This window comes from Capsicum annuum, chromosome 7 (genome assembly GCF_002878395.1).
Source record: "Capsicum annuum cultivar UCD-10X-F1 chromosome 7, UCD10Xv1.1, whole genome shotgun sequence".
Taxonomy (NCBI): Eukaryota; Viridiplantae; Streptophyta; class Magnoliopsida; order Solanales; family Solanaceae; genus Capsicum; species Capsicum annuum.
In genome coordinates, this window is record NC_061117.1 from 30,258,640 (window position 1) to 30,282,100 (window position 23,461).

General features: G+C 34.9%; 1 long non-coding RNA gene across 5 annotated transcripts; it reads right to left on the reverse strand.

Moving 5' to 3' along the window:
* Positions 1-1,922: 1,922 nt before the first annotated feature.
* LOC107877752 lies at positions 1,923-6,569 on the reverse strand. 5 transcript variants are annotated; one of them, XR_001676497.2, is made up of 5 exons: positions 6,041-6,483; positions 3,637-4,065; positions 3,111-3,183; positions 2,571-2,648; positions 1,923-2,426 (listed from the first exon to the last, which is right to left on the reverse strand). It is a non-coding gene; the product is annotated as an uncharacterized LOC107877752 (long non-coding RNA). The 5 variants fall into 5 exon arrangements; XR_007042672.1 differs by adding an exon at positions 4,702-4,768 and having other exon boundaries at positions 2,571-4,065; positions 6,041-6,569; XR_007042671.1 differs by having other exon boundaries at positions 3,111-4,065; positions 6,041-6,553.
* Between the last annotated feature and the right edge of the window lie 16,892 nt (positions 6,570-23,461).

Genomic DNA, 23,461 nt, shown 5'->3' on the forward strand with positions numbered 1-23,461 from the left:
AGACAAAACTTCATTATGTCTTTATTCAAGCTTCATCGCATGTTCAAGTGTTTCGACAATTCATATTATTTAACTCGGATATGAGCTATCATGGCAATACTTTTACCGTTTAATGTAATTAGAGGTGTTCATCATTCGACTTGATTCAGTTTAACAAAAATTCAATAATTCTAACTCAAACTTTTATCTTAATCAAATATTTCGTGAATTATTATTTTATTAGGACCTAATCTATCTGAACGGTACCTTTGATCTGCTATTAATTTGACTAATTAATAATTATAATTAGTTGAGCTGAGAATTAATGCATGAAAATAAATGCTATAGAAATATATCTATAGCATAATTTATATCTAGTATGTATTAACTATAATTTAATAAATTGTAAAACAAATGAGTAAATCTAATAACATACATGGATTGACAACAATATACTTACATGTTGCAAAAAATTATCTTAATTGTTTGTAAAATTCATATTTACTCAAACAAATTGTTTAGCTTGTGAACTAAATATTTTTTTTTCATCTTGTTGTCTGTATGGGTTAATTTTCATGGTTAATTTTCATCATGTAAGTGCATATTTATGTAGTTGATGAATTTCTAGGATAGAATTACTGGGAATACCTCCTTAGAGAGCCATAACTTTGTTTTTGGAAGGTGGCAGAGCAAAGCTCAAGAATCTGCCTTATAACGTCGACGAACCATATTCCTTTATTTGTGGTTTTTTAGGTTCACTAGGAATTGGCACCTTCAAGGTCATTTAACTCTGCCTATCTCTTTCATTGTACCCAATTAAGTCATATATTACTCTCAGATGATTTTATTTTGTGTTTTGAACTCCGTTTTGTTTCTCCATTATGCCACTGTTGGTTTGTTGCTTGAAAATTTGAGGTGGGTCAGTTAAATTGTTGTCGGGAAGTTCGTGATTTTGATATTTTGAAAAATGTTCTTCGTAAGCCTATAGTAATATTGGTGGTAAATGCAACAAAGACTTAAGCTTTTATGGGATTTTCAGCTCTTTGCTTTATTAATTTTGCCAATTGTTTGATGCCACGGTTTCTTGAGTTTTTTTTTTTTTTTTTGGAAAATGCCAGTAAGATTTTGTTAGAAAATTTGTGATTTAGATACTTGAAATGTGGTCTTCAACAGACTGCAATAAGTTGACAAATCATGAATATCTAAAACACATACAAGAATAATTGAACCCAACAAAAAAAAAAATTCCTAGCCTAAAAGGTTACGCCAACTATATGAATACAAAACACACCTAACTTTAAGGGAATTATTTGGAGTCGATAGACCTCACTGACCAATACTAGCAAGTATCTTCTTCTAGATTGGCTTGATGGCCTTGCCAAATCTTCAATTGCACCAGCATTCAAAGGACTCACTACTGGAAATTATCCTTATAGTGACGGTTGTAAAACCGTTGCAATAGACAACAAAATCGTTGCTATAGCTCTACCGCAATGATTCAACAAGCGTCCTATATGTGGGCGTTGTGCTAGGTCTATGGCAATGGTTTATGCGATGGTTGGCTGAAACCATCGCCCTAAGTGAAACTATAATAACGGTTATTTTTTGACTTATTGGGGCACCTCTTTTCATCTATTACAATAGTTACTAACCGTTGCAATAGATTTTATTGCAATGACATAAAACCGTTGCAATAGCATCTATTACGATAGTTTTGTTATTCCGTTGCAATGTTTTTTGAGTACCTATTACAACTATTTCATTAAACTATTGCAATGGTTTTATTTGTCTTTTTCAATGATTTTTGACTACCTATTGCAACGGTTTATTGATCTATTACAACAATTGTTTCCACATGTTATTAAATTGAAACAATTTATATAAAGTCACTCATATTAATATAAATTTTTATTTACATACATAATAAATTATAACACAATATATACACATCACAAAACAAAATCATTCATTAATAATCTCATAATCCAAAATATGCAACAAGCTAGTAATTTAAATCCGAAAGTAAAATGTTAATCAAGTCCAAACGATTTGTTAAGTTTCTATATAGCAGTAAGTACGAAATCATCAGCATATTTCTGAAATGTATCCAGAGTGAACTCTGGACCAGGTCCAAATCCAAACCTCTCAGCTTCACCAGGTGTTTACTGGCAACATTATCAATTACCCAGGTCTACTCCAGTTTTTAAGCATCTTCTTCTTTTCTTTTTCTTAGGAGCATTAGCTTCCCACATCCTTCTCATCGAATCTCGATTCTGAAGTTTGTCAATCCTCTGAACACGGGTAGCAAATTTGGAGTTCTCTCATATAGTTTTTTCCTTAAGAGGGAATGGAGGTTTCCACGAAGCAGGAGGTACTATGCGACAAATTCCATAAGCCTCTGATTTGGTGTGTATGCTATCCATTTATGTCAGCGTATCTCCAAATTCCTGGAGATTTAAAAAGAGTTATTGAGAAAACTTGACCAGGCAAGACTCATAAAAAACTCTTCAAATTATGGATAACAGAAGTGAATGCGTGGACTGTTCAGATGGAGACACTGAAAGGAGTTGATTAGCCAATTAAAATAGGACCTCTTTAGCTTGATAGAACATCGGAGCGTCCCCAATATCAGGCCTAGAAGCTTCCTCTGGATGCCATCTCACATTTACCTGTTCCAAGCTTAAAACTTTAACAACATATACATGTAACATACCTACAACTCTATTGAACCAGACTACTCAACCACTTTAAAACAGCATACTACTCAACTACAACTCTTTATTGAACCAGACTACTCAACCACTTTAAAACAATATACTACTCAACCACTATAATATTGAACCAGAAAAATGTTATTCCATGCCCTTCCTAGTCAGAAGCAGAGCTAGGATTTGAAGTTTATGTATTCGAAATTCTAACTATTCCAAGTCAATGGATTCTAAAATAATAATTTCGAATATCAGATTAATTTCCTAAGAAAAATACGGCGTTTGAGCCAAGACTACTGGATTCGGCTGAACATGGACCCGACTTGTAGCCCAGCTACCTTCCTTCTACTTCTCCCATTTTTACCCCATATTAAGAATATTGTAAATCTATCCATAAACTTTAGTAAGCTTGTGCATACTTACTTTGAAGTAAGCTTCAAGAACTGGTCAAATCACTTCTTGAACTTCATCAATAAATTCAGGAAAAGAGAATGACCTTCATGAAACATATTTCAAATTTATAGACAAACAGCCAAAAGTGAAAATGAAAAGTCAAGCAAAAGAAGCTAGTAATCATATGGATCTCTGCTATAAATCTCTTTATATGGCATTGCAGCCGGAGATTTAATTATATTCTCACAAAAACTGTAACATTAAGATGGAAACTATAAGTTGATCTTAAATTGAGTATCCATAACACATCTTTTAAAAGGAAATGTCTAGCCATACTCTTGGAATTTCTGAACAACGGAATTATTACTCATTTCCAATATGTAATGAAGATCTTCTGTAAACTATCATCCAGAACATAAAGTACTTAATATAACTCCACATTAAATGCATTCTAGATCAAACCATGTATATCTTAAACATAACAAAGGGAAAGAGTTGAAAATGAAAATCTATTACTAGCACAAAAGATAAAATTACAGTGAGAATTAGAAAGTACCTCCTACCACGTTGTTACAAGAGGTTCACACATTGCAGTGAAGTGTTTACTGGATATCATAGGGGATGCAGCCCTCTTGGAATAAACATGTCAAGAAAAACACTTTCCTTACTGGCTACCACTTACCCAAACAACAACAAGTTTTTATATCTACTGCTGCCAATAAAAAAAGAAGAAGACAAAAAGGACGAGAAGAAGAAGAAAAGAAGACAGACCTTGATTGTTACTATCAATAAATGGGCGATTGATTTGCTGAATATAGCCCTGTCATATAATATGACAAGAAAGCAGTAAAAGCAACCATATAAAACAATGTTTAGAAACTTCCGTGTGTTGCACTTGATCGATTTCAAAGAGATATTCAATAAATAGACCAACAGAAGCACCAAAGGAAAAGGCAACAATCATCAAGAGTGAGATCCGCATCCTCTGCATAGACAGAAGAAGAATAACTCAACAACTTTGAAGAAAATCTACTAGTCATTGATCGCGTACCACGCTTTATGGTGATGTAAAGCAAAGCCAGAGTAAACTTGCTACAGAAGAAAGGATGTGAACACCCTTCCCACTTCGCAGAACAAGTGCAAGTAAGATCCAACAGTAATGCAGAACAGAACATATCACCGAAGAACATAAAATACACCTATATATTCAGCAAAAACTAATCAATCACAGGAAAAAGCATAACCAAAAATGCATGTTTTCCAGCTAATTAGACTAATAACAAACACGATTCGAAATGTTAATATACAAGTAGCAGCATGATACTGCAGCAGAAATTACAGCAATAATAATTTAAAATCTCTTGACAATCGAAATTCATCATCGCCTTATTTCTTACTATTAGAAAACAAACCGATTATCATTATCGGCAATACTTCAATATATTCTGAGAACCAAAAGTCTTCAGTACTACCGAAGATATTCTGATCAACTATCAGTAAACAAAACTACAATATTGAAGTATGATTTCACAACGTTTTTTGAATAGTTTCTTAAATTACAACATTTTTTATTAATTCAGGACACTAAATGTATCATAAGGTTTTAGGATGAATGTACCACCTCCAAGCTTGTGTGAGCGTGCACGGGAATTACTCCAGAATTCATGAGGTCTTGAATTCTCCAATTCCTATTGAAGTACCATGTCGCAACATTCATCACGTTGATTATCATCTCTGGGAACTTCTTTCCTTCTTTTTTAGTGCAGAGAGTAAAAGAAAATGGAAATGGAAATGGGGAAAGTGCAAAAGAAGAATGAGGAGCGTGAGCTGTGTTTTATAGTCTGTTATACATACAAAAGTTCATTACCAGCGGTATATTTACGATATTACCTTTTTGTTACGGTTTTACCTTTCTGTAAAAGGTTCACACGCTCAGTAAGGTCTTATACATGAATGTAATAGAAATTGGGTTTATACAATAAAATTGGTTTCTTCACTTCACTTCTGTTCTTCCCTATTTATCACTCTCTCAGATCCACTTCCAGCTGGTTACACAGATCCTGGTTAGTGTACAATTGGTACCAGACCCATTGATTCCTTTCGAATTCTCTGCTAGACTCAAAGATTTTGGATGAAGGATGGAAGAAGGTGGAGGCACAGATAGTCTGAGCACCATATATAGTTATTAATGTCTTGATAAAACTATCTAATTGAAACTTTCCAAGAAGCCTATTGAAAGAAGGTAGGAGGAACTCATCCTGAAATCTATTACGTGACACTAATCAACTTCCAGAATTTGGGTATTTACTATGAATCACATCGGAATACATTTTAGAGAGGACAACAGAATATAGATACAAACATGCTTTACCTGCTTTAACGTATTGACGAGATAAAATCTAGCAGTAAATTTGTAGTAGTAGTTAAGGACCCTGATACCATATGTACTATCAGATTTTAGAATCAGATTAATACCCAAAATAGAAGAGAGATCAACCACACTCACATATAATATATTCATATATTACACAGAAACAGGAAAAATATCATAATCACTAAAAGAAGGGAAGGGAGCTATTTTTGCATGGAACAGCAAGTGCTTGTAGGTAAGTAACACGCTTGGCCATAGAAAATGAAAGACACAGGACACGGCAACAAAATACAAGGATAAATATATTCCAAGAGAATTCAAGCTATTAGTTATTATCCCTTTTGATTACTAAACATATTTCAATGTAAGCAATAACCTCTGCCACTAAAAATATTTAAGAGCAAATACTTGAACTAAAGAGACTGGCAAAATAATAAAAGTCTTCCTCTATAACTTCTATTATACTTGCCAATTACAGCTTTGCGCATCCATTAAATAACACAACAAAGAAGAAGAAAATCCTCATTTATTTGGCAATTTGAGAACTGAGATGTTCGTATGAAAAACATCATAAGGCGCACGGAGTTACCAGAAATTTTCTGAATTCAAGTGGTCACATAGAGTTACACCAGAATCTCGTTCACTGCAGTACTCACAGTTTACTCATTTTCTCCATAAAGCTACAAAAATAGCATAAAACGGCATCTGAACTAACCCCACGAGACATCTAAATGGATGGAAATTTCACTAAGAGGTTGAAATTTCACTAAGAAGTTAAAATTTCACAAACAGATTACTGTTCTGGGAAGATTGTTGTTTACCATAAGCTTAATTTCACTAAGAGCTCGAAATTTCACTAGTCTATGAGATTTGAAAGCTTGTTGTTTGAGAAAATTTCACAATCGCATTCGGAGCTTGTTTGTCTGAAATCCCAAGAGAAATGGAACTTTATTACGAGCTGCGAAGAGCTTGTTTGTTTGAAACAGCAAGAGAAATAGGGCTTTTAGCTTAACCTTTTGTTCTATTGAGAAAGATAAAACCTTTTTTAATAAAGTGAAAAAAAATTGGCGGACCACGTGTGAAAAATTACGGAGTGAATTAATAATTATCTATTGCAACGGTTAATTCTTCCATTAAGTTTCACCATAGATGTTTTTATAAAAACGGTTCCAATAGAGTTGTTGTACATATATCTACTGCAATAGTTCATAGCGCTAAGTCATAGTAATAGACCTATTTATTTATGGCAACGGTTGAAAGCGTTTCCATAGACAGTCTATAGCAACGCATTTGCACCCGTCGCTAAAAGTTTCGTTATCATAGGCCCAATTTCTGGTAGTGCCTGTTTGGTGGTATGTGGCATTACCCTCTTAATACCAAATATAGACAAAAACATATGCCATAAGCCAGCAGCAACTGTATGACGTAAAAATAGATGATTGTTTGACTAAGGATCTATTGGCACATACAACATCTATTAGCATTCTGAAATTTTCTTTTCTTACGGTTATTTTGAGTGAGACAAGCTTCATAAAGAGCTATCCACCCGAAGCATATGATCTTTATTGGCATCTTGGTCTTCGACATCAACTTTCATGGCCAGAAGCACTCTATTGGAAGCATACGGGTTTGCATAGCTTACTTTCACTCAGTATCTACCATCCTTGTCACTGGCCCCACTTAACATGTGTCACGATCTGAACCTGGGCCTGACTGTAACAGGTATCTCAAGTCCCACATGGACCGGAGATCACCCCCTGCACCTAACAAAACCAAACACAACATCCCCCAATGTCGGATGAATTTTGAACATATAACAAGATAGCATGCAACAAAATTAAGGAAACTCAAAATGTGTCTAAAACTAATGACCGATGACCGACTAAACAACCGACCAACATAACACCAATATCCACAATAATCTAAACAACATCTCTACCAAAAATTGAATACTAATAAAGCGTCAGTACATGCCCCCGACTATAGCCAAAAACACGTCTAAACAGTCTGAGACATAAGAGACCAAAATATGAAATGTAGACTTCCAAAGTATGGAAGCTCACCACTTGAATGTCAACTCATGAACCGATCCCGGATCCTAATCACTGAGCAGGAGGAGTAAAAGTATGGCTAGTTCATGCATCGCGTGGGGATACAATATCTGAAGACGGTTAGCGGGGCAAACACTAGCATGTAACTTAGAGATAAGGATAACATAATGCCATGATCAGCAGTTTAAAATCATTCAAATAAAATACACATAATCAATGCACAAACACACACACACACATATATATTTATATATCACATGCCGAGATAGGGAAAAAGGCTTAACATGCGCTTTAAAACTTTAGCCTGGATTATGTAGCTCAACTGTCATAACATACAAAGACACCCACGAGCTATATGGTCTAGCTCTCGCCCAGCTGGTAGGGCCTCAGTGCGTGTGGCTGCATGAACCCAAGGGTATACACATGCACTATGTGTGACTCGAACTTCCCAGCATACTAAGGTGATACGAGCACAAAATCATGTAATAAGATGTGGGGGACTCGAATCTCCCAATCATACGATGATAAAAATAAGGGGAACTCAAACCTCTCAGTCATATAGACTCTCGCATCGAAAACCGCAGTTTCCAGTATGGGTCCCTCGGAACTACCACTTTCACGACTCATCTACACAACCCTCATTAAAACCCAATTAAAAATATTTATCACACATTCTCATTCATTGAACCATGTTTTACATTGTTGGTATCATCATACTAACTATACTTACAAGTTAACAACAACATACCAAAACAATTACACCGCTTGGGGGAAATTACAACCCTTTTGGTTCAATTATGTAGTAGCTTGCAAAAACAAAAAACCTACAAGGTTCAATTCAAAATCATAATGCAATATTTCAAGGATAATTCAATTCTTACATTTCTCGCAATTAAAACCAATTTCACAGTGTAGGGTTGAGGTAGTAACCACTTAAAAAGTCACAAGTTTGGGGAAAGTCACAATTCCCTAGTTCATTCACCATACCCATGCACCCACAAGTTCAAAACCATACTTAAAGCATTATTAATTACATGTAAACAATGAGAAACATTGTTCAATCCATAAACAATCCAAACCCTCAACCCTTGTTACAAAACCAACATAAATATCGCATGAACAATACTTTCAAACATATGCTTTTAACAAATTGACAATGAAGGAAGAGTAACATGCATGAAATACCATGTTTCACGGAAGGAATTCAACCCTTGAGCCCTTGGATGACCTACTTCTTGGAAACCCTAAGTAAGGTTGTTTGAGAGAATTTAAGAGAGCTTTGAAAGTGTTTAAGTTCATTAAGAATGAAATATAACCCCCTTAAGTGCTTTACGGATGTGGGGTTTTAATTGGGAAAGGAAGGAATCGTCTAAAGTGCCCTAAAATTAAAAGCAGAAATTTAGTCGCCAATGACTACAGGTCGCCATACGACCCGTATAGTCTCAGGACAACAACTTAAGAACCATTCAACTGACACCTTACGACTTGGGTCACATGAAACATCAAGACGCCCTACGATTCGTATGATGAGTAGTAGTCAAGCTAGTGAGGATAAAATTTCAAAAAAATTTCAAGGACCAAAAACTTGGGGGGGCACATACTCCCCCCCCCCCCCCCCCTCCCCACCCTTAGGATCATTCATCCTCGAATGATAGTACAAGACACTTATTAGCATGATTTGACTTTACACATAATCACACTTACCTTTAACAAAGACAGAAAACAAAAATGTCAAAGTATACACATACCTCAAACATGATTATACGAAATAGGGAACAAGAATGGATATTTGGACTTCATGTCCTCCTTGGCTTCCCAAGTAGCTTCCACAACCTTTTGGTTCTTCCAAAGAAACTTTAACAAAGCCACATCGTTAGTCCGCAATTGATGGACTTGCAGATCCAAAATCTCAACCGAGACCTTCTCATAGGACAAGGAATCCAAAATACCCACCTCCTCCAAAGGAGCAACCATTGAAGGATTACCCACGCACTTTCTCAACATCAAAACATAAACACACTGAATAAATAGAGCTCAAACTAGAAGGCAACTATAATTCATAAGCAACATTACCAACCCTCTTTACAACCAAGTATAGATAGACATAACGGGGACTGAGCTTCCCCATCTTGCCAAACTACATCACTCCCTTCATCGGAGACACCTTCAGGAACAAACAATCACCAACACTGAACTCTAACTCCCGCCGCCTCATATCTGCGTAGGACTTTTAGCGACTTTGGGAGACTTTAAGTCTATCCTGAATCACCTTTACCTTCTTCATGGCTTGGTGAGACAAATCATGGCCAAATAACTTATTCTCACTACCCTCAAACCACCTATTAGTAAACCTATACCTCCTACCATATAAAGCCTCAAACGGAGCCATACCAATGCTAGAGTGATAACTGTTGTTATAAGCAAATTCTATGAGAGGTAAGTGGTCTACCAAACTACCACCATAATCAAACATACAAGCTCGAAGCATATCTTCCAAGATATGAATTGTCCTTTCTGCTTGCCCATCTGTCTGCAGGCGAAAAGGGATACTAAGGGCTACCTTAGTCCCCAAACCTTGCTGGAATAATCTCCAAAGGTGAGATAAGAACTGGGTACCCCGATCAGATATAATGGAAACGGAGTACCATGCAACTTCACAATCTCCTCGATGAATATCATGGCATAATCCCCAGAAGAAAAATTAGTCCTCACGGGCAAGAAATGAGCAGACTTAGTCATCCTAATCATGATGACCCAAATCAAATCAAACTACTTGTGAGACTGCGAAAGACCTATAACAAAATTCATATTAATTATCTCTTATTTTCACACTGGCAGTTCAATCTCTTGAGTCAGCTCACCAGACCTCAAGTGTTCCACCTTCACTTGTTGATATACCAAGTACCTAACCATAAAATTTGCCACATCCTTTTTCATATTGTCCCACTAATAGATCTCCTTAATATCATGATATATCTTCATCGAACTAGGATGAATAGTATAACACAACTCATGAGCTTCGGCCAAAATTCTTCTTCGCAATCCATCAACATCGAGAACACATAATCTACCTTGGCACCTCAAGATACCATCACCACTAACCTTGAAAATAATCACTTTCTACCTACCTACATCATTCTTTATTTGCATCAAAGTAGGATCCAACATTTGTTTCTCCTTCACTTCAGCACCAAGAGATGACCTCACCACCTCTTGAACAATCACACCACCATCCTCAAAATCCAAGTGATGAACTCTGAGATTAGCCAAATAGTGAATATGCTTCACCAAATCCCACTTATATTCATCAACATGAGATAACCTTCCCATGCACAACCTGCTAAGAGCATCAACAACCACTTTAGCTTTACCTGGATGATAGTGAAGACTCATTTCATAATCCTTGAGCAACTCAAGCCATCTTGTTTGCTGAAATTTAGCTCTTTCTAAGTGAACATATTTCAGGCTCTTATGATAAAAAATATACAGAAACATGGACCCCATAAAAATAATGTATCCAGATCTTTAGTGCAAACACCATTACCAATAATTTCAAATCATGGGTTGGATAATTCTTCTCATGAACTTTCAACTATCTAGAAGCATATGCAACCACCTTGCCTTACTGTACTAACACATAACCCAGCCCTACTCGGTACACATCACAATATACAACAAAACCATCAGTGCCCTCAGGTAGAGTCTAGACCTGAGCCGAAGATAACTTATCTTTCAGCTTCTCAAAACTACCCTCACAAGAATTTCACCTTCTTCTAAGTCAACTTAGTCAATGGGGCAACAATAGAAGAGAAACTCTCCACAAACCTTCTATAATAACTGGCTAAACCCAAAAAGCCCTGAATATCTTTTGGAGTCATGGGGCTAGGCCACTTCTTAACCACTACAACCTTTTATGGATCCACCATGATCCCTTCACTAGAAATAATATGTCCCAGATAAGTCACAACATTTAGCCAGAGCTCACACTTAAAAATTTTTGCATACAACTGTTGATCTTTCAAAGTTTGAAACACAAAGTGGAGGTGATCGACATGATCCACCCCACTCTTAGAATATACCAAAATATCATCGATAAAGACAATGACAAACAAATGCAAAAACAGATGGAAAACCAAATTCATAAGATCTATAAATGTTGCCTGGGCATTATTCAAACCAAAGGATATCACCAAAAACTTAAAATGACCATACCGGGTTCAAAAGACAGTCTTAGGCATATCTGCCTCCCTAATCTTCAACTTATTGTAACTCGATTGAAGATCAATCTTAGAAAAGAACATATCACCCTGAAACTGATCGAACAGATCATTAATCCTCAGAATCAGATACTTATTCTTCACAATCACTTTATTTAATTGGCGGTAATCAATACACATCCAAAGGAAACCATCTTTCTTACGGATAAAAAGAATAGGATCACCCCACAGAGACACTCTAGGTCGAATAGAACCCTTGTTAAGAAGATCTTTCAACTCGATCAAACCCATTCTATAAGGAAGGATAGAAATAGAACGAGTGATCAAAAGAATATCAATCCCGAAATTGATTTTCCTGTATAGAGGAATACTAGGAATATTATCAGGAAACAACTCAAAAAATTCGCAGACCATAGGAACAGACTGCAAAGAAGGATCTTCAGATCTAGAATCCTCAATATACACTAAGTGATAGAGGCACCCTTTTGAAACCAATTTTCGGGCTCTAAGATACAAAATGAACCTTCCTTTGGGTATTAGGGAACTACCTTCCCATTCAATCATCGTATCATTAGAGAAGTAGAAACTGACCCTAGGGGTTCGATAATCAAGAGACACATAGCACGAATGCAACTAATCCATCTCTAAAATCATATGAAAGTATAAAATATCCAACTCTATTAGATCCACCAAGGTCTTCATACCATGGACCGATATCACACAACCCCTATAGACCTTTCTAGCCACAATGGAGTCACCTACCAGGGTGGACATAGAGAAGGGGTCCAAATTACATTCAGGGTCAAAGCCAAAATAGATTTCCATATAAGGGATAACATAAGAGAGAGTAGACTCAAGATTAATTAAAAAATATATATCATGAGAGAAGAGTTTAAGAAAACTAGTAACAACATCGGGGGACAACTCAGAATCTTAGCGAGGGGCAAGGGCATTCAAACGGTACCAACCAGTGCTGAAGCCAGAAGCAGAAGTAACATCTATTGGTGCAAAAGCTAATAAAGTAGCAATAGGAATCTTATTTTCCCAGAAGCAATGTTAGAAGGACAATCCCTCTGCATATTACCAATCTGACCACATTTAAAGTACTTGTTCCTCTCCTCTTCACAAACACTATGATGCACCTGACCACAGAATCTACAAGGAGGATACGGTGAAGCTAACTGAGCCCCACTAGCCTACGACTAGGATCCTAGTACTTTAAACCTACTATCATACTGAGAACAACGATCACCCGACAACTTTGGATAAGGAGCACTAGCCGTAGAGTAGGAATAAAAAATTCTCCACTTTTTCTTAGACCACTTTCCACTATCTCTACCACTTTGTTGCTGACCTCCACCCTAATTTAAATAGCTAAACTTCTTACTCTGCCTTTCACTCAATTTCAGTTTCTTCTTCGTTTCTTCTTTCAATTATTGAATAAACACCATAAGTCTAGAGATGTCCATATCCTTGTTTAATAAGATAGCGTTGCTCTCCAAGATCAACTCATTGGACAACCCCAAAGCAAACTTCATCATTCTAGCCCTTATGCTAGACACCAACTCTGGGCATAATGCGACAACTGGTAAAACTTCAAGGCATACTCCTTTACTTTTTTCTTGTCTTATTTTAGATTCACAAACTCCTTAAATTTTGCCTCTCTCAACTCCTGAGGAAAGAAGCGATCAAGAAAAGTACTGGAGAAGTCATCCCACAAAGCAGACTCAACATCCTCACCCCTAGACTGCTCCCACTCTTCATACCATTGATATGCTACATCTTTCAAATGATAAGCTGTGAATGCTACACCATTCACATCAGAGAATGCATCACTCGAAAGATATTTTCCATCCCATCAATAAAATTTTGAGGATCTTTCTCAACTTTAAAACCAGTGAAAGTAGGATGACTCAACCTCATAAATAGGTCAACCCTAGTGACCTCAAATAATGGAGAAACAAAAGCAACATGCTCAGTTTTAGAGGCCACCAACTAGGTAAGCAAATAAATCGATTGGCAAAACTCAGCGTTAGATATGCTAGCTTGAGGTGCCTGAGGAGGGAAATTAGTGGAGCTCCCTTAGGGCAATCAGAAGTAGCGACTCTCAACTAGGTCTGAAATCCTCAAGTAGGATGAGCTTCATCCATATTATTATTAGATGGGATAGAAGGGTTTCCATGAGCATCAAATCTTCTCGAAAGCCTGATCTGAAAAGTGAACATATGAGAATTAGAGGAGATTCCAGACCTTAGACTCTATAGCCCAAAAATAGAATAATAAGAAAGGGAAATATTCCTTAACGCCTTATAGCCCCTCCCTTATAAGTGTGGCACGCTGCACACCAATAAATGAGACTCTACTTGACACAACTTTGTTAGACATCTAATGACACCAAACCTAGGCTCTGATTTTATTTTTGTCACGACCCAAACTAGGACCTGAACGTGGCTAGTGTGTCAATTCCCAAGTAGATCGGAGATAACCCCCTACACCTAACCAAACCAAGCACAACATACCCTAATATTGAATGAATTCCTAACATATAACAAGATAGCATGCAACAAACTTAAGAAAAGTCAAAATATATTTATAATCAATGATCGATGACCTACCAAAAAACCAAGAAACATTACCCAATATAAAAAGTAATCCAAACAAAGCCTCTACCAAAAGCTGGATATCAATAAAGCATCAGGACATGCCCCCAACTATAGCCAAAAACAAGTCTAAATAGTCTAAGACATAAGAGACCAAAACATAAAATGTAGACTTCTGAAGTATGAATGCTCACCACTTCAATGTCAACTCACGAACCAATATTAGATCCTAATCACTATGCAGGGGGAGTAGAATTATGGCTAGTTCCTACATTATGTGGGAATATAGCATTCGAAGATGGTTAGCAGGGTAAATGCTGGAACGTAACTCAGGGATAAGATAACATAATGCCATGATTAATAGTTTAAATCATTCAAATTCAATGCACACAATCAATGCCTATATATATCATATGCCCGGATAGGGAAAAAGCTTAACATACACTTTAAAACTTTAGCCTGGATTGTGTAGTCCAACTATCATATTATACAAAATCACCCATGCGCTATATCAGCCTATCTCTCCCCACGATAGTAGGGCCCTAATACATGTGGCTGCATAAACCAGAGAGTATACATATGCACTATGGGACACTCGAACCTCTCAGCTTAGCATGATGACATGAGCACCAAATTATATAATAAGATATGGAGGGCCTAACCTCTCAATCATATGATAATAGTAATAAGGTAGACTCAAACCTCCCGATCATATATCCCCCCTATTGACAACTGTAATTTCTAGTGTGGGTCCCTCTAAACCACCACTTTCATGACTCAACAACACAACCCTCATTAAAGTCCAATTAAAAATCATTTATCACATATTCCAATTCAGTGAACCATGCTTCACATTATGTCATTTTTTAGGTAACAACAACCTGCCAAAACAATTACACCACTTAGGGGAAATTACAACCCCCTTGGTTTAATTATGTAGTATATAATGCCCCGGGAGTACCATCTGGACGCCACAGGATGCTTAAAACTACAAACAGTCCCAAGCTAACCCATAATATCTATTCATCTTGAAACTCTCATGAAAAGTGAACTAACAAGTGTAGACACTGAAGGTAACAATTTTATATTATAATGTAAATCCTTAACTCTGAAATCCTTAAACAAGCTTCTTGAACTTAAAACATACACAATGTAACAAGACTCTACTACTAACTAGAAAGCCACTAGGATTGACCTGACTTAAACATAAGGGGAAATCAAGGATCTTAAATAACTTTTAACCATAATCATGAATCTGATAAACTAGGTTGTAACACCCCGTATTTTTAGGCTAGACTTTGAAGAGTCACTCTTACCTGTGTAAACTATAATACCATAATTTACTTTTAAATTCATATTTCATGATCTTTATCCTAGTGTCTGGAGTGCTTTTGAGGTGAAAAATATCCATAAGAATCACTTAGAACAAAGTTGAGCTAAGAGTCTTTGATTCGTCTAAAGTTTTGTATTTAATTCTTAAATTGTCTACTTTGAAAGACTATAACTTTTTATTTATGCAGAATTTTTCATATCAAGACCCACCAAATGATAGATAATTAAGTTATCTTTCCAATAATACAAATTTCAATTTAATCTGATACCCGAACAAAAAGTTATGGCAATCTAAAGAGGTGTGCATAGCCCAACAATCACCAAAGGCTACTAGAATGAGTGTGCGATTAGCTAGGGGTCGCCCAACCAAGACCAACCTAGGAATATGCAATTGGAAAGGCATCGCCTACCTTGGATTGGGTGATTGACTAGGTGTCGCCTAGGTCATTGTCCAGTGTTGAAAACACTCCATTTTGACTTGAATCAAGGGTGTTGAAGTCATTTCGCACCCCTAAACCGTTCCTAATCACTTCAAAACTTTTTGATGATGTATTAACACATTAAATTCATCCTTTTAATCCTAAGAGATCAGTAAACAAATCAAAAACCCTCATCTATTCCCAAGAATAAAAATCCAAGTGTCATCTCTCAAGAATCAAAAAGTTAAGTTCCAAATTTAAAGTTTTCTCCAAAGATTCGTCCAGTCAAGTTATGTGGGGTTATGAACAAGGATACTCTTTCATCCTTGCGCCCAAAACTTGATTTTTAAGTTAAGATTCCATGATTTTCAAATTAGGGTTCATACCCAAACTATCTCGTTTTGAGTTTATGAATTTATAATTGATTTAAGTATTGAAGTGCATGTTTATCTCATGTATTTTCATTTTACTTGAATATTTATATCATGAATTTCACTTCTTTAACGTGAATTAATATTATTGAATAATTTCAAGAGAATTGTTAAGAATGAAGCTTTATTATGAAATTCTAAAGATTTAAGTACATATGCTTTAAACCTCAAGCATGAGTTTTTGAGATTTCAAGAAGACTACGATCTTAAGCTTCTTTGATAATTATTTACCAAGATTTAAAGAAAAAAGTGATCTCTTGATCCTAAAAAAAGATATGGAATCCATATTTGTTCATTCTGAGTTTGAATTAAAGCAAAGAGAAGGATAAATAGTTTTCATTCTACAAACTCTTATGTTATTTTAAGGTAGATTTCCTGAAGTATGAGCATATAAGTAATAAGGGAGTAGTATTTAGCACCAAGTTGGGTATGAGTCCAAGGTCACATGTCCCAGAACTACGAGCCAACGTAGGTTAAGCTTATTCCCAATATGGATAAAGTTAACGATAGTGATCACTTAAGTTAAGGTTCTATTTTAGTGGCAAGGGTAGAACAACTCTCCTCAACGTGGGTAAATAGTTGACTCCATGTTAGCTCACATGGTTTATGTCGGTTAGAAGAACCTCCCTAAGAAAGAATAAAAGTAAAGCTTTTAGAACTAAGTTTTATGGCTCCCAAAGTTATTCAATATGCTTTATTTTTCATGATTTATAAGTTATCAGCTATTAGTTTTATTCAAGCCCAAGGTGAGTCATTTACACTTGGTATGCATTATTTAAAAGTTTATATGAATATTTAGTTATTATTTTACTTATGCCTTCACCCTCATATACTCAGTACATTTCAGAAGTACTGATCCACATTTATGTCTATATATTACATTGTCTTAGAATGTAGGTACCAGTTGTAGTGCACATATCATAATCAGACAGTTGCAACTTCCAGTTAACAGATGATGAGTTCTTTTGATTCAAGGACTCGAGTCAACTATAGTTTCAGTACCATTTTTTATTTAGTCATATTGATTTGGGATGATTGGGGGTCATGTACCAGATACCTATAGTCAGTATTAGTGAAAGCTTCATAGACAGTCAGTAGAGTTGATGTATTTGATTTTAGTTTGTCTTGTATAACCAAAGTGTAAATATTTTAAATATTCTTGTTCTTAATGTGTTCAACTAAAGACTTCTCTTCTTCTTATTACTTCCAATTTTATGTAATTAAATCAGTAGCTCAAGCAATATACTAGTGCAAGGGTTAGCTTAGGATCACGTATGGTCTTAAGCACCGTGTGACGTCCAGGTGTAGTCTCGGGGCATTACAAATGGGTCCTCCGGCAATATTGGGCAATATCTTAATTTACCAGAGGACAATAAAATTGGATGCTTATTTCATGGAATTTACATTGTACCAGTGCTTTTCCATGCTTAGTTTTTAATATGTCAAAAGCACTGGTGCAATTTACATTTCCATGCATTTGATAATTTTTAAGAGTTGTGGAAACTACATGGATTCACATACTATAACAAGCATCTGATTTTCTTTAAGATATGTTGAAAGCATGGTAAGGCAAGAAAACACAATCAATTACATCCATATTGATAAGGAAGTAATTATCTCAATCTATTTTTCAATCTTATTTATGGTTCTGATCAAGTCAATGGTAGTGGACCTAATCGGAACCACAAATAAGAAGGCGTGAGATGCAATTTAAAATTTAGAAATTACCGCCTTCACTTGATTTCTTATTTTAACTTCAGAAGTTCTTGGGGCAAGTTTTCTTGATTTACTATACATTATTTCAATCCTCGGTGCCCATAATATTATTTTTTTGGTGTTCTGTTATTTTCTATGCAGGTGATCATTCCAACCACGCTGGCTAGTCGCAGCTCCCTAGCAAAGTATCCAGTAGCACTATTTTTCTTTAAGAGAGATAATAGACAGATTTTTATTACTGGATACACTTTCATATTTGCACTTGATTCAGATTTGTTATGTTTAAAGTCAATTTCATCATCCAAATTCTCTACACATTCCTTGCTTGCTACCCTATGTTTCCTCTTCAATTAGGTCTCAGATGATATAATCTTTACCAACTACCCTTTTTCCTTATAGGTATTCTCCTACCATACCTTCTGGAGTATAACATCACCCAGATCAACCTAACCATATAAATTTGGGCTAAAGTAATAACTATATTGACTTTCGTTCTTGGTTGTAGAAGTGGGAGGGTTCGAAGACCTTCTCAGAGTCCAATGCACCCTTAAAATTAGTCTAATCGCTATTGAATTTTCTTACAATGCCACCAAAACTTGATCCCTTCACAAAACTTGACACATAAACATAAGCAACAACCGTCATTAAATCCTAATAGGGTATCAGAACCATATTCATGGTCCCTTATCCTTATAAATTTGGACCTATCAAACTTAACTGTAAAATTGCAGATATCTTATTTGAATGATCAATGCCTAATCAGTAAAAAAAATAGTATTCACAAAATCAGTGTACTCTATATGTGTTTTCACGATAACATGGTCAGTAATACATACCTCCCACATATGAAGTGGTTCCATCTGCAAGATGCTTATTCCTCCAAACCCATTTTTTCTATATCCTTTTGTGTTGGTTGGGCAAAAGTTGATCATTTTGCACTTTCTTATATCTACAAACATGAGAAAAATAATTGATGTCAAACAAGAGAAGAACAAATAGAACATTACAATTGAAGTATGCATAATTTTAAAAAAAAGGTAACACAAAATTGAATAAATACAACACATTTCAACATTTGTTCAACATCTTCCCCATCAACAAGAGACTCCCTATATTTTGCAATAGATTTATAGCCTATTATAACAGATTGTCCATCTGTTGTAACATATTATCCATCTATTATAATAGATTTCATATCTGTTGCGATAGACTCAACATCTATTATACCAGATTCCCCATTTGTTTGACAGATGGGCAATCTGATATAACAGGCTAAGCATCTATTACAATAAATGGACGACATGTTGCAACATATGGGTTATTTGTTTGAACAAATCAAACCAGCCTTGCTAGTGGTTTTATTTTTTTCATCAGTTGCTCTATTTGTTGCAATTCCAACAACAGTATAAACAATAAGGAAACAACACCATTTATCCTAACACTATCAACAATACCAACACCACACATTTCTACAACACCAAACCCACCAACAACATCAATAACAATATCAATAACAAACAAACAAACAAAATACATACAAAAAATGATACTGCCAACAAGGCTTTTAAAGTTCTCCCAACAAATGACTTTTTTTGTATATTTAAAAAAACAACGGTTCGTTCATTCAAGATTTAAAAGTCACATTTTCTTTAATTTTCTCAATAAGTAGGATATGGGTAATGGGTAATTAAATTAAAAATAAATATAAATAACTAATTTAAAAAACATACAAAAAAGAATATAGGAATAAAAAAGCAATAGTGAACTATACCAGCAATGTCAAAAGCAAAGGGATCAAATTATTAATTTCAGTTGAGAAAAGATATAGATCGGTTGAGATCCGAAAGAATCATCATGAGAAAGAGGAGAGAAAGGAGAAAAAAAAAGACAGTTGTGATAAACCTAAAGAGGAGATAAAGAAAAAGAAGGTAGATCAATTAATTTATGGCTGAAGGAGAGATAATTCTAGAGATAGATTTAAATATTCATTAATAACTTTGAGGGGTACAAGGATATGAGTGACATTGAAAATACAAGATATAACAACTCAAGGAGGAGATTTTTGAGTTATCCAAGAAATATTTTTTACCACCTTAGTATTTTATCTTTTTTATTTCGAACAAAAAATTGCTTTAAACTAAAAAAAATAAATTTCAAACAGATATGTCATCTATTGTAACAAATATAAATATTTATTTAAAAATATTCAATAGCTCAGTAATCTGCCGCAATAGATGTAAATGTCTATTTGATAATTTACAATAGATAGGTAATCTGTTGCAACAGATATCAATATCTAGAACTAGGGATGAATTCATAGGGTCAACTACAATTTTAATTGAGTCTATGCAATGACATAATGGTTGTATTGCGTTCCTCCCAATCTTAGTTGAAATGATTCATATTAACTTATTATTAAGCTAATATCTAAATTGATTTAGCTTGAACTAGGGATGAGTTCATAGGGTCAATTACAACTTCAATTGAATCTTGGCAGTTATGTGATGTTGATATTACATTCCTCCCAACCTGAGTCGTCAATCAATCAATCTGATTTGAAAAGATTTATTAACTTATTATCAAGATAATACCTAAATTGATTTAGCTAGAACTAGGGATGAGTTCAAAGGGTCAACTACAACTTAATTGAGTCTTTCCAATTGCGTGATGTTGGTATTGCATTTCTCCCGACTTGAGTTATCAATCAATCAATCTGAGTTAAAATGATTCATTTTAACTTATTATAAAGATAATACCTAAATTAATTTATCAAGAATAAGGGATGATTACATAGGCTCAACTACAACTTTAACAGAGTCTTTGCAATTGTGTGATGTTGGTATTACGTTTCTCCCGACCTAACTTATCTCGATCAGTCTGAGTTGAAATGATTCACATTAACTTATTATAAATATAATACCTAAATTGATTTATATAGAACTAGGGATGAGTACATAGGATCAACTACAACTTTAATTGAGTCTTTGCAAGTGCATGATATTGGTATCGTGTTTCTCCCAACCTGAGTCATCAATCAATTAATCTGAGTTGAAATGATTCATATTAACTTATTATCAATCTAATACCTAAATTTATTTAGCGAGAACTAGGGATGAGTACATAAGATCAACTATAATTTCAATTGAGTCTTTGGAATTGCGTGATATTGGCATTGCGTTCCTCAAGACCGAAGTCTTCAATTGATCAATATGATTTGAAACAATTCATATTAACTTATTATCAAGATAATACCTAAATTTATTTAACTAGAACTAGGGATGATTACATAGGGTCAACTACAACTTAAATTGAGTCTTTACAATTACGTGATATTGGTATTGCGTTCCTCCCTACCTAAGTTGTTAATCGATCTATTTAAGTTAAAATGATTAATATTAACTTATTATCAATCTAATACCTAAATTAATTTAGCTAGAACTAGGGATGAGTACATAGGGTTAACAATAATTTCAATTGAGTCCTTGCAATTACATAATATTGGTATTGCATTCCTCCCAACAATAGTTGAAATGGTTCATATTAACTTATTATTAAGCTAATACCTAAATTGATTTAGCTAGAACTAGGGATGAGTACAAAGGGTTAACTAGAATTTCAACTGAGTCTTTGCAATTGCATGATATTGGTGTTGCGTTCCTCCTGACCTTAGTCGCCATTCAATCAACCTAAGTTGAAATGATTCATATTAACTTATTATCAAGCTAATACCTAAATTGATTTACCTAGAACTAGGGAGAGTCCATAGGGTCAATTATAATTTTAATTGAGCCTTTGCAATTGCATGATGTTGGTATTTCTTTTCTCCCGATCTGAGTTGAAATGATTTATATTAACGTATTATCAAGGTTATACCTAAATTTATTTAGCTTTAACTAAGGATGAGTACATAAGGTCAACTACAATTTTAATTGAGTCTTTGCAATTGTGTGATGTTGTTATTGCATTTCTCCCAACCTGAGTTGAAATGACTCATATTAAATTATTATTAAGATAATACCTAAATTGCTTTATTTATAACTAGGGATGAGTTCATAGGTTCAACTATTATTTTAATTAAGTCCTTGCAATTATGTGATATTGGTATTGCGTTCCTCCCGATTTGAGTCATCAATCAATCAATCTGAGTTGGAATGATTCATATTAACTTATTATTAAGCTAATACCTAAATTCATCGGTATTCCAGTTGAACTTAATACACTTTATTATGATGAAATGGTTAAAAATTATCTCTTTAAAAAATAATTAAGATCAATTCAAATCAGATTAACAATTTCAAAACTTGTCATTCTTTTTCAAAATACAAATCATCCATTTATGAAAAAAATATTTCATCATTTCAAATCTCAAGTTCTCACTCTTTTTTTCCTCTCTCAATAATACAGATAACAACTAAACATATTGCTCAACCCTTCAAAATAGATTGATTTTCTTCCAATTTTTGGCCATATAGTTGTTATTTTCGACTTTATTATTGCTTGTATCCATCATTTTCTCTGTCTTTATAGGTAACTGAGTTTGAGAAGAGTTCTACATTTGTTCTTTATTCTAAAAATTAGGAAATTTTAGTTAATGATGAAAAAGAAGACTTAGTTGTATTATCTTCGAGAATGGGTTAACAATTTTGAGTTTTGATGCTAAAAATGTAGGAAGAACCCAAGAAAACCCTAGCTTTTGTTGCAGTGTTTCATTGACTTTTGTGGTATTGTTGAATGGTATATGTGGTTTTGTTGGTGGTTGTTGGTGGGGGTGTCGGTATTGGTGGTCTTGGTGGTGTTATTAGTGGTCTTGGTATTGGTATTGGTGGCATTGGTGGTCTTAGTGCGGGTATTAGTGGCATTAGTGGTGGTGGTGGTGTTAGTATAGGTGGCATTGGTATTGATGTTGGTGGTGGTGGTGGTGGTCTTGGTGGTGTTGGTGGTCTTGGTGGTGGTATTGGTGGCATTGGTGATGGTGTTGGTGGTCTTGGTGGCATTGGTGGTGGTATTAGTAGTGTTGGTGGTCCATTTATTGTAATAGGTGGAAAATCTTCTGGGAGATATTAGATAGGTCTTCAAACAGATTTTCCATCTGTTCGAACTAATAGGTTATCCATTGAAATATTTTTTTGTAATGTGGTGTATAAAAACTTATTAAAATTTGTCTTACTTTTTTTTAAAATTATGCAGACATCAAATGTAATATATTTTTTCCCCTGTTGTTTGTAGTTAAAAGATGTCTCCCTA